The sequence below is a fragment of the Lygodium microphyllum genome, chromosome 26 (assembly GCF_053477565.2).
Source record: "Lygodium microphyllum isolate KBCC chromosome 26, Lygodium_microphyllum_v1.1.10, whole genome shotgun sequence".
NCBI lineage: Eukaryota > Viridiplantae > Streptophyta > Polypodiopsida > Schizaeales > Lygodiaceae > Lygodium > Lygodium microphyllum.
In genome coordinates this window covers 45660890-45674901 of record NC_141160.1, presented here as the reverse complement: position 1 = coordinate 45674901, position 14012 = coordinate 45660890, and positions in this window count along the sequence as shown.

Here is a 14012-nt window from a genome sequence, read left to right as displayed (position 1 = left end):
TGAAAGGGGAGGTTAGTATTGGCTACATGTCCTCAATGTTACACGTCAAGAACCTCATGAGAATGTCTCTGGCTATGCCAAGAAACTAAAGGAGGTATTTTGTAAGTTGCAAACCCATATTCCTATTCCAACTCTTCTTCTCAGTTGCAATACTTTTTGAATGGGCTAGACTTTAACATTCAAGTGCAGTTGAGCAGTGTTGCTCTTGCCGACATTGATACGGCTATTACACAAGTAGAAGAGGTAGAATCACGATTACAAGCAGCTTATGCCTCTAGGTCAAACTGGAATCCGAGTTTAGGGTTTGGAAATACTTTATTGCTGACGAATGGAGGTCAAGGTATCCCCATGAGTCCTCCTAATGGGAGAGGAAGCATAATTCCAAATGTGCCCATGTTGCCAACTTCTCCTAGCGTGACATGCCTATAACTATTCACTAACTGTTGGAAGCCCAATGAGCTCTTGCTAGCTATCATGAATTTGATTTGGTGAGTTTTCTTTATGAAGTTAAGAAGATGTAAATATTCTACAATTGATTAACGCACTCGGTATATCGTTGAGCCCTTGGGAATAGTGCAACTAGGAGATGATTGGTTTGAGCATGCCGAAAAGCATTGTCCGAGGGTAGCAGCATATGTTGATGGAATATTAGTGGACCATGCTATTATGGACATAGGATCCTCTGTCAACATTATGAGTTCAGAATTGATGGAGAGACTGGGATTAGAAATAAAAAAAGATGCATCCACGATCCTCTGAATGGCTGATGACAGTTTAAGACAATCCGAAGGTTGCATTACTAAAGTCCATGTGACCATTGCCAATGTAGAATGCATTCTGGACTTTAGGGTCATTAGGTTTGCAGGGGGGCCTAGCTATCAAGTATTGCTAGGTAGGCCATGGATCTTACAAGCAGACTATAAGGTTGATATACCCACTGGTCAATTGATCTTTGGTCAAGGTGCTAGATATGTAGTAGTAGATACTTACCCTGAATCTCCTCAGAGTGACAAAGTTCCTTTATCTTCATCAAAGTTTGATATGCTAGATGCTCCATCTGCTAGTGAGACGTTATCAAGTGACGAATCCAATGAAGGGTCCACTACAAAAGATATCTACCAAGTGACTTTGAATGAGCCAATAGAGGCTTAGGAGAGGATAAGGGATGCGGATGTAATTGAGCTTGATCTTGGTATGATGAATGATTCACAGCCGATTAAATTAGGGTCCATGCTCAATTCGGAAGAAAGAAATGACTATGTGTCCTTGATTCAAGGATTCCGTGATATCTTTGCTTGCAGTCATGATGAGCTGAGAGGTATTTCTCCTAGCTTGGTTGTTCGTACGATTCCTTTGAACAAGGTAGCCGCCCTGTGCAACAGAAAGTAAGGCATATGCCTTTCGAATTAAGGGATGGGCTATTCAAAGAATTGACAAAACTATGAAAGGCTGGCCTGATATTTTCGATTCAACACACAAAATGGTGTTTACCATTTGTTATTAGGAAGAAGAAGAAGAACAATCAAATTCAGCTTTGCGTAGATTTCAAAGAGCTTAATAAGCACATGGTTAAGGATTACTACCCGTCACCATTCATTAATCAGATTTTGGATCAGTTAGCGGATAGGAAAATCTATTCATTTATGGATTGCTTTGTTGGATATAACCAGATGGCTATTACAGAGGAAGACAAATTGAAAATGACATTTATTATTGTCTTTGGTACCTTTGTGTATCATGTGATGGCCTTTGGTCTATGCAATGCGCCTGGGTCTTGGCAATGAACAATTGATAAGACCTTTGGTGATATATCCCTAGAGGGGTTAAAAGTTTTTATTGATGATCTGGGGGAAGCCACCATAAGGGAGCGACAATTGATTATTCTGAGGAAATGTTTTGAGCATTGTAGACAGTTCGGCATTGCTCTTAACCCTAGAAAGTGCATATTTGGAGTACCCTATGGGTTATTACTCGGTCATGTGGTTAGTTCAGCTGGTATTGTGACTAACCCTGAAAACTTAAAGGTTATAGTCTCAATGAACCTGTCACATATTCAAAAGATGTGCACAGCTTTCTGTCATCAGTGGGATATTATCGAAGATTTATCAATGCACTGGCAGAAAGAGCATTGCCATTGATTAGCCTTCTATCTTTTAACTGTCTAAATGAGTGGAATGAAGCCTATCAAGTATCCTTAGAGAATGTGAAGAATAAATTAGGAAAAGCACCAATCCTAAAAGCACTAAGAAGAGGTGAAGTTTTGTACATATTTTCAGCAGTCACAATGCATAGTATCAGCTACTATTTTGGTCAAATTTGGGAGGAGAAATGGTATCATCCATTTGCCTTTGCTAGTAGAAAATTGGGGATGTCTAAAGTTAATTATACGTACATGGAGAAATTGTGCCTTGGAATGGTCTTTGCGACAAAGAAATTTAGGCATTATATTCTCTATGAGAAGGTAGTATTCTTTACAAAGGCAGAAGGATTCAGATTGTTGCTGAATAAGTTGTAGCCACCTAACCGTTTAGCAAAGTGGTTAATCACTTTATAGGAGTTCGATTATGAGATTAGGAGTAAGCCACCGAAGTTGCAGGGTATTGTAGAATGTCTTGTGGATTTTGGGGAGCCAAAGGAAATTCTAGCTGAGGGAAGTGATATTGAAGGTCTATTTAAAATCGATACAGCTTCCATCCCTTCCTGGTATGTAGCTATAATGCATTATTTGTCTACATGAGGATTTGGGACTGCTTTATCAAAGTCTGAAAAGAGGAAGATCAAGCAACAAGCATTACGATTTTTGATTATAGCAAGTGTCTTGTATCATAGAGGAGTAGATGATATCTATCATCACTGCGTAGTACCCGAGGAGATACTATTTATTCTTAAGGAGTGCCATGATTCCAGAATGTGGGGGACATTTTGCTGGTTAGCTTACTACCCAAAAAGCTCTCTGTGCTGGATATTGGTGGCTATCGATTTTCCAAGATTATTTCAGTTATGTTAAGTGTTGTGATGTCTATCAAAGGCATGATGCGAGGGAAAATCGTAGGCGACCTCTAAATCCCATTTTGGTTATGTTACCCTTTGAGAAATGGGGTATTGATTTTGTGGGACCAATATACCCTTCATCAACTACACGAAAGCGATATATTATTGTAGCAACAAACTACTTTACAAAGTGATCTAAAGCTCAAGCAACGATGAAGGACAATGCTAAGGAGATGGTCAGTTTCATTATGGAGCAAATTTTTTGCTACTTCAGTCCACTGAAGGATATTGTGTTTGATCAAGGGACACACTTCTTGAACAAGGTTATAGTGGACCTGACTGAGGCTTTGAAGATTAAGTATAGCATGACTAACCTGTATAATCCTCAAGTGAATGGTCAGGTTGAGAGTACAAATAAACAATTGGTAGGAATATTATCCAAGTTAGTATGTGACAGCAAGCGACTGGGATAAGGCCGTTCTGTTGGTTGTGAAATGTTATATCTCTTTAGGCCAAGTGGACCATACGTTTGTTTGGTGGAGGTACATTTAATGGTTTTCTGTTTTAGTGATTGCATCACACAGGTTAGACGAAGTGCCTGGAGGGAGCCTTTGTTGCGCAAGAGCTTCTTGTGGTCATTCTAGGTGGTATCGTCCCCTTTCTAAGTTTTTCCCTTAAGCTAATAGTGTTAAATGTATATGTGGGGGTTATTTTCTTTTCATTTGTGGGGACCGGCAATTAAGGCATGAAGTCCTAGGATTTGGTTAGGTATGTCTAGGGGAGATTTTAGTAGTCGTCTACCTCATATTAGGAAATTGTTAGGCATTAAAGACCTATGATATATGGTAGTCCTTGTGACCATGTCCTTCGTTCTTGCTAGGTAGGCAGTTGTCCTAGGAGTCCTTGCTAGTGTGAGGCTATTAGAGAAGCCTGCCAAAATAGCAAAGAAGAGCAAGTTCTGAATATATCTAAAGATAAAAATTACAAAGGTATGTAAAAAGGGATTCTAACCACTCAATTAGAAAAGGAAAAAAAATTCCTACAAGCAATTGATTATCGCCTTGCAGAGGCCTAGTAGGTTCCTGGGGATGCCTTGTCTTCCTGGGGTAGCAGCTAGCCGAAAAAAGAAATTAGAAAGGTTGGAGAAAAAATAAAAGTGAGTGTTAAAAAAGGATTAAGTGTCGCCTCGTGAGATCTTGGTAGGTTCTTGGGTACCGAGTTAGGACTTGAGGCCGATGCCTTGTTCTCCTTGGGTCACTCTATGCTTAGCTCCCTCCTTTTTACACGTCCGTGTGTGTGTGTGTGTGTGTGTGTGTGTGTGTGTGTGTGTGTGTGTGTGTGTGTGTGTGTGTGTGTGTGTGTGTGTGTGCATACATACATACATACATACATATATACATACACACATATATATATATGTATATATGTATATATGTATGTATGTATATATATACATATATGATGACCAAGCTATAGGAGTCCTTGCCTAGTAGGAGGTCCTGGTCCAGTTGTCCTAAGTTAGGTAGGTAGTTCAGACCACCACTAGGATGACCTCTTTGATAGGCTTTTTAGCCAGTCCATGTTCGAGCAGTTGGTTAGCAACTCACTCTGGATTTCTATCAAATTATGCTGGGTCTCTCCTTTGTGGATTCTCAGGCCTTGATTCTAATAGGGGGTAGGGTGAGAGCTATTCTTGTGCTTTGTTGAGTATATTTTTTGTGGCAACTTGATGCTTTCTTTGGTTGTTGTTTGTGTAGATCAAGTAGTGGGATTCAACGGGCTGAGCTGCCCTATCCCGTGGTCGCCAATGAGAGCAGATTTTAAAGACCTTTTTTGAAGTGGAAAAGCTCGGGAGGCCGTAAAAGACCAAATTTTCATGCAAAATGAAACAGTTGCGAATCGATGAGCTGGAGTTTTCCTGGATGGAGTTCGATGCCAGGAACCCAATGCAAGTCTCAGTTCGTCGATCAGAGTCCATTTAACCCCTCATTTAATCCCCACAAGGTTTCACATTATGAAGCATCTACATGATCCAAGAGCCGGAATGTGTATCACGGGTCCCAGATTTATAGATTTCAACGTCACGAAGCCATCTTGCTAGACGGATCTCAAATCCGAGCTTGTTTGCCCCTCCAAAAGTTAAAAATCCACTTCGGTTACAATGTGAACACAAAGAGATGAACTAGATATTTTAAATTTAAAACCTTAACCTTGATTAAGAGGAAGAAAACTAAAAAACTCATCGTGAGAGGGAGGAGATTTGCATCCCATTTTTTTAGAATCATGCCTCTCCGATATTGGGGTTGAGGGAGAATTGACTACACATTCCTGATCCACTCTCTGAGGGCTCCATTTTGGATGTAAGCATGCTGATTTTCATGAAGGGGAAATTTTTTATTTTTAGTCTTTCCTCTCTCCTCTTGCTACCTGTTCACACGCGTGATTCTATGGGAAAAGGGAGGGGAGTTGGATGTAGATGATGATGGACTGGAGAGAAGGAGATCATAGATTGAGTTGGAGAGAGCATCAGGGGCCTCCCAACCATAAAATATGCACCTCCAAAATCGTGTTTTTATGTGTAATTGGTAGATTCATTTATTTTATGATATATGTTCGATAAAATTGTTTGTAAATGGTTGCCTTTGATTGATAATGCTAAAATTTATCAGAAATATTGAAGAAAACCAGAAAAATTAGGCATTTAACAATCTATACCAAAACACGCAAAACCCGCAATTATGCGGTTTACACAGAAATGATAAATTTTGGGGGTTTTGTTATGATTTTGGGGTTCATATGGAGTAGAAATGAATATAAAATCAATTCTTAGTGATTAGATTAGCCCCAATCTATAAATTAGAAATATCAAAATTTTTATCTAAATAAAGGAAGAAAAATAGTAAAAAAATAGAAAATTTTGGTTTTTTGTGTTAGAAAATTAAGTGAAAATATACTTTATGTCCATGGATGTATGGCATGGCTGGATCATGAGGGATAAGCCTCAGTTCAGCCTTGTCTTCATGTTAAAGATTGTTTTTATCGTTTTTACAAGAAAAACACATGAAAAAACCGCTCTTTACACCTATCAATGATGCATAACCTAAATGGTAGGGGAAGAGGGGTTTTGACGTTGATTAGTTGCTGATAACATTTGAAATTTTGATCTATTTGTTTATGCATATCATATAGGACGTTTATAAATTAAGTTAAAAGGGGTCAAGCAGCACGAGAATGCTCGATACTGACCCTTAGCAATGCAGCATTACGTATAGCCTGAAATCATTGAAAGAAATGTCTTTGCACTTCACATTACTAATTGCTAAATCATAAAATGTTTGAGCACTATGGCATTCATAGTTGCATTGTGCATATCACATGGTGTTATTCCTGGATGTATTGCACTTGGTCTTTTATACATATGACCTACGTGGAGTGTGTGAGGTGTCTAAGCTGTAGGTTTAGGCAATCAGTTTCCTTGGGAACTATTAAGTGAGGAAATATCTTATCTCCTAGAACGTTTTAAAATAAGAGTGGTAGTTTGTGACGTACATGTTATTTGTATTAGCGGTGCATCGAGGGGCCAATCCTCCCCGAGGTGTAGGAGAGTCGCAGTGGGGCCACGACATTCAGCCAAGGGGTGCCTCCTTCTATTTGTGCTTACGAGGTGTTTAACATTGATATATGTGTAGGGACTCCCTCTGAGGAGTGTGGGGAAGACTTGTCAAGATTGTGGGAGAGAAGGAAGGAGTCTCACTTATAGCTTTCTTGCTTGCACAATGGCGGAATACACACAGAGGTGGAGGCTGAAAACAGTTTTCCTCTTCTTAGTTGTGTAAGCCAAAAGAACTCAAAATACAAAGAAATAGAAGAACCCTATATATGGGTCTCAAACCAAACTCAACTAACTAAGATGGCATACTAACTGAGCCACGAACTAGCTATCATGTAACTATTCTTCATGGGCGGTGTACCAACCGCATCTGCAACAAGTCGGTGACATAAATGCACAACGGTCACCCTGGCATATCACGAGTGGAGCTCGATATCTCAACACTCCCCCTCGAGCTCAATCCCAATTCCTGCACACCAAGCAGGTCTTTGAACTTGCGCAGCTTCTCTGCGCCCAATGCCTTCGTAAATATGTCAGCTACCTGATCCTCTGTGCTGACATAAACTAGATCAATAAGACCTAGTAAAACCCTCTCCCGCACATAGTGATAATGCACCTCAATGTGCTTTGTTCTAGCATGATAGAGTGGGTTATTTGCCAAGTGTATACTACTTATGTTGTTACAATAAATGACAACTGGCCCATCTATAGGTTGATGCATATCATAAAGTAGCTTATGCAACCAAGCTACCTCACATGTAGCCATTGCTGCACCCCTGTACTCAGCCTCTGTGCTCGACAAGGCAACTGTAGGCTGTTTCTTGCTGCTCCAAGTGACTGCAGCACTCCCAGAACCCCAGTCTCATAAAATAGTCCATACTGCAATGTGGACTTCACATACCTGAGTATGCGTCTAGCCGTATCCAAATGCGGTTTCCTTGGAGCCTGCATAAACTGACTTACCAATCCAACAGCATAGCTCAAATCTGGCCTGGTAATAGTCATATAAATCAAACTTCCTACTATGCGTCTGTACATAGTAGGGTCTTCAAAAAGCTCACATGCATCTGCACTCAGCTTCACATTCTGCTCCAAAGGAACTGAAATAGGCTTACAGCCTGTCATCCCATATTTGGACAGCATGTCCAATCCATACTGCCTCTACAAGAGCTGTATCCCACTTGGTGATCTAATCACCTCAATGCCCAAGAAATAACGCAGCTCTCCCAAATCCTTCATCTCAAACTTCTGCTTCAATAGCATTTTCACATGAAGGATATCTTCATCACTGTCACCTGTCATAATCAAATCATCAACATAAATGACAAGTAGCATAATACCTTTCTCTATTTTTCTCACATAAAGTGAGAAATCTGCCTTGGAAATCTGAAAGCCAATAGTGACAAGATACTGTCCTATCTTGTCAGACCATGCTCTAGGTTCTTGCTTCAAGCCATACAATGCTTTCTTCAACCTGCAAACAAACTCAAGATGAACAACATGCACATAACCTGGTGGTTGCTCCATATATACCTCTTCTTGCAAATCACCATGCAAGAAGGCATTCTTTACATCCATCTGATGTAAAGACCATTCCTTTGATGCAGCCATAGCAATGACTGCTCTTACGGTTGCCATCCTTACAACCGGACTGAATGTTTCTTCATAATCAATGCCATATGTTTGTGCATACCCCTTGACTACTAATCTTGCATTGTATCTGTTCACAGAACCATCTGCATTGTGCTTCACCTTATAAACCCACTTACAGCCAATTGCATTCTTACCTTTAGGCAAAGGTACCAATTCCCATGTAGCATTTGCCTCCAAGGCATCCATTTCTTCATCCATGGCTTTCTCCCATTTTTCTTTTCCCATGGCTTGCTCAAAAGAAGTGGGTTCTGGTTCCTGTATCACTTTGACCATATATGCATAGTGAATGGCTGTAAATCCATCATATTTCAGCCTATCCACTGGATACCTAGCTCTGGTAGACCTGCGCAAAGTAGGTTCACTCCCAGGTGCTCTCAAAACATCCCTGGTCTTCCTTACTCCAGGTGTAACAATAGAAGGAATACCCAACTCATCATCAATACTCTGTTCTGAGCCACTAGATTCACCATCCACATAAGAGTGACCTGCATTCACATCAAACATGGGCTGATCTACCTTCTCTTTTCCTTTTCGTGATACCTGAATACCATTATCTGCATTGCTTTGAGAAGATTCTCTTGATCTCAATCTGCATGTCCATGGTGAAGAATGTGAACCACTGCTAAAGGACGCTCCACGTCCACTAATATTTTGTGACTGCTGTTGTGAATTATGTGCAGCATTATCATTTTGTGCACCTACATCATCAATCACATTTACTGGTTTATACCAGCTACTCATCTCATCAAAAACAACATCTCTGCTCACTGTAAACTTACGAGTAGAAGGGTTATAGCATCTATACCCTTTTTGCTGCAGAGAGTAACCAATAAAGATGCACTTCTCAGCTTTTGGATCCAACTTGGATCTCAACTCATCTGGCACATGTACATAGGCAATGCAACCAAAAAATTTCAAATGAGAAATATCTGGTTTCCTACCAGTATACCTCTCCTCTGGAGTCATCCCATGTATTGCTGCAGTGGGAGTCCTGTTCATTATGTAGACTGCTGTAGCAACTGCTTCAGCCCAGTAAAAATCTGGCAAGTCTTTTTCGTTGAGCATGGTATGAGATACCTCTCCAATATGCATGTTTTTCCTTTCTGCAATTCCATTTTGCTGTGGGGTATGACTGCATGAATATTGCTGCTTTATGCCATGCTCTTGCAGGAACCTTGCAAACTCATTTGAGAGGTACTCTCCCCCTCCATCTGACCTTAGGCATTTTATTTGCAGGCCTGTTTCTTTTTCAACCATAGCTTTAAGAGTTTTGAAATGCCCAAAAACTTCACTTTTCTTTTTCATAAAATACACCCAAACTTTTCTGCTATAGTCATCAATAAAAGTGACAAAATAATGACAGCCTCCAAGAGATGCAGCTTTCGTAGTCCACACATCAGAGTGGATTAATTCCAATGGCTTTTTACTTTCTTGAACATGTCTAGGAAATGGTTTCCTTGCCTGTTTTCCAAACTGACAGGCTTCACATACCTTATGCATTTCTGCAACCTTGAATTTTGGCAATCCTGCAACAATATTTTGGGCCTGCATTGATTTAAGTCGCTGTACATTAACATGACCAATGCGTTTATGCCAGATATCAATATCTGCAACTACACCGGTCCCATGTGCAAACATTGCTGCACTCAATTCAGACATGTCTGCATCCAACGTAAACATTCTGCCCTTCTTCTTTCCTTTTGCTATCAAGCGACCTTTATTTTTCATATCCTCAACAAAGCATCCATGAGGATTAAATCTGACCTGCAAGCCCTGCTCAACCATTTGACCAACAGAAACCAGATTCTTGGTGATATTCGGGACATGAAATACATCGGACGGGTATTTCTTTTTCCCATCCTGCATAGACAAAGGAATTTTTCCAATCTGCACAATAGGATGTGCAGTATCATCACCAGTCTCCACAAATCCTGGTTTTTCCATTTTCCTTGCATCTTCCATCCATTCTACATGACCTGTCATGTGGTTTGATGCACCTGAGTCAACATACCACACATTGTTGCTTTCTTCTACACTTGTCACAGAATTGTTCATGTGCTGCACCATAAACAAATGCTCATTTCTGTCATCACCCTATCTACTAGAAGATGCATAATTTCCTTGTTGCAGTTTTCCATTCATGATGTCATTCTGCTTTTTATAGCAGTCTTTAGCCATATGACCCATTTTACCACAGTAGTAGCATTCAACATTACTGTTTGCATTTTGGCCTCTTTGCCATCCACCACGACCTCTTTGGCTCCCCCTGCCTCTAGAGTTACCACGTCCTTCTCCATTGGACTGGTTTTCTTGAGTCTGCTGCATATTCTGATTTCTACCATGGCCTCCAAATCGGCCTTCTCTACCTCTGCCTCTACCTCTTCCAGCATTTGAGTAGAAGACAGTTTCTTTTGAAGCTCCTCCTGAAGAAGATGCACCACCATTTCTTTGCTCCTCAGAAATTAGAAGAGCAATCAACTCCTCAAAATTAGGAAATCTTTCATGAACTGAAATGGATGTCCGAAACTGTGCATAATCCTTTCCTAGACCATTCAAGGTCATAGAAACTAAATCATCATCTTCCACTGGCGACCCAATTGAAGCAAGTGCATATACTGCCCTCTTGCTTCACCGCGAAGGGCATCTCAACCTGAGACAATGCACTCTTGCAATTTCCGGCTGTGCTACCTACAGAGATCTGCTCCCAAAGCAGAAAATGAAAGCAACACTGCTCCTCTTACCAGAACACCGCGAGCTTGGCTTGCTTTCTTGAGCTCCTTACCACAAACAAGGCTCTGATACCATGTCAAGATTGTGGGAGAGAAGGAAGGAGTCTCACTTGTAGCTTTCTTGCTTGCATAATGGGGGAATACACACAGAGGTGGAGGCTGAAAATAGTTTTCCTCTTCTTAGTTGTGTAAGCCAAAAGAACTCAAAATACAAAGAAATAGAAGAACCCTATATATGGGTCTCAAACCAAACTCAACTAACTAAGATGGCATACTAACTGAGCCACGAACTAGAGTAGATAAGGATAGCTATCATGTAGCTATTATTCATGGGCGGTGTACCAACCGCATCTGCAACTGACAAGTCGGTGACATAAATGCACAACGGTCACCCTGGCATATCACGAGTGGAGCTCGATATCTCAACAAGACTTAATTGTTGGACTACAATTCAAAACAAATGCGAAATTTATGATAGAAGTTAGAGCAGTGTGTCCCTTAGACGCTCTTCGTCGCAAGGCCAAGGGGTTGTGTTCTTTGAGTGTAGAGAGGCTCATCTAGTGCTTAGAGCCAGCATTGGGCCCGTTTTAGGTCCCAACACAGATAGATCACCTTGTTAGATGGGGTACTCTCACATGGCTTACCACTTATTATGTTTAGCTAGTTCTACCTACCTACAATTGGTATAGTTATAGCACCAATTGATTAGTATAGTTAGTTATACATTGTTTGACTTAGTATGACACTTTTCTTTATGTTGTATCTTTTTTATACTTTTTGTACATTATATTGTGAGAGAAAGAAGGAAGAAAAACTACTAAGAAAACGTTTTGGCCACCATCCCTCTTCTTGTATTCTTAACTGACTTTCTCTTATGTATACTATATGTGTTGGGAATAGTAGCTCAAGCAAGTCCCCCACCATGCAATTCATGATAGTACTACGATCACTAATTGGGTAGGGTAACACAAAAAAATCACAACGTATTGTACCTTTTTTAGTGCACATGAAGCATTTGTTAACCATAAAGTTAAATTGTCTTAGTTGGTACTTTTTTAGTAAACCAAAAACCACTAACTCCATATTGGGCATGGTGAGATGGAAACATTTGCTAGCTATCGGAGCAAAGAATCTCATCAGATGTTGCTACAAAAACTCACAAACACAACCATAGAATCTTATCAATCTGCCACTTTCTCTTTTCCCCTTGCCCATTCAAACAAAGGCTCACTCTCTATCTCTCTCATTATATCTGCCTCTCTCTTCTCTTACCCCTTCATATCACAGCTTGTGATCAATATTCTCTCTCTCTCTCTCTCTCTCTCTCTCTCTCTCTCTCTCTCTCTCTCTCTCTCTCTCTCTCTCTCTCTCTCTCTCTCTCTCTCTCTCTCTCTCTCTCTCTCTCTCTCTCTCTCTCTCTCTCTCTCTCTCGCAAACAAAGTGTAGAATTTCAAAACAACCTTTACATGTAGTTCATCTTATACTTCCAAAATGTTGACATAAGCATGTTGATTTTTCTTGGAGAGCTTGAGACTTGGCTAGAGTCTTTGGAGTATAAAGCCCACCTTTGAGTTAGGAATGCCTAGTACATCCATTTCAAGCTATAAGTATTAAATCAAGAAAATTAAGAGCCTTCTTAAATGCATTCAATGGTCATATTATTATCTCACTATTGGTTATGTGCATCAGACTGACTCCATGTCAAAACATTTTAATCTTTTCACACAATACTTTTCCATATACTCATTAACAATATATTTATCTTCATATATTCCTCTCTCTCCCTCTCTCTCCATGCCATTGCTTTGCATGGATCATGAAGAGCATATGCAACACCTGGTGATGGTGTTGGAACTACTTAAGGTAGAAAGTGCTTCTTCCATGGCACTGTACATTGAAGACATATCTGCCTAGTATTGGTGTGAGTACCACTTCCACTTGGTCTTTCTACAAGTAATATGTGATGAGCATAGATGCATATGGGATGTTTGCATCTAGAGGTGCTAATGATGTAGCCCAATGGAAAGCTATCTCCATATACAAGCATTTTAGAGAGCATGATGTGTGCTACAAGAGCATATCGTTCATCTCCAAGGTGTCCACATCATGCTTTATGTACTTGCTGACTCCAAGTATGGAGCTTGTACGCACCTCATCACTCCCTTCAATGAGTCACCCTCTAGTATGTAGCGACTAGAAGAAGTTCAATTGACACCTATCCAGAGGATGTATGCACATTGAAAATGCTTTCAAAATGTTGAATAATCACTAGCACATTCTTAGAGACATAGGTGTTAGTTTAGATGATGTTCCCATGTACATTGTTGCTTTCTATTTCTCCACAATTTTCCTCTAGGGAATGTAGGTTATGAATGATGCCAGGAGGCATATTCCACGGTGGATTCCGTGAGGTTTTGCGGTGGATTCTGTAAAATTTTATTACCGGGGCTCATACACAAGGTGGATTCTTTGTGCGAAAAGTTGATGGGGACGCCTGTCCTTTTCGGGCGTCTTGTTAATTTAATGTGTAAGTGGGTGATTCCATAGCGGGTGATTTCGCAAAATACATATTTAAATTAATAAACGTTTATGAGTTTAGAGTGCGCACTCGTAATAAGTTAAGGTTAGGATTGAGTTCTAACAAATTTATTTATTTTGTAGCTGAAGACTGTTAGGTATTCACTTTTGTCGGTTTAATTGTATTATTTTTCTAACAATTGTGAATGCTTCAGTTGATGTGTAGAGCAAGCAGCAGTGGCATTGGGAAGCATTGGAGGATAGCGTGTATTCAAATTATTATCAATTTTTTATGGGCGCGCATCTTAGGCATGGCGCCAATATTTTGACGCGCTTATTTATTAAAGCGCCTGATATTTATTTTTTACTTTTGTATGCGCATGGGCGCACGATTTACATATTTGTATTGGACATTGTATTTGGGTACCGCCTGACTTTTTGGGCCCCCAATAGCTTTAATTCTCTAGTGGCACAAAAGCAAACACAAAAGCTAAAGTGTGCTAATTGTAAAT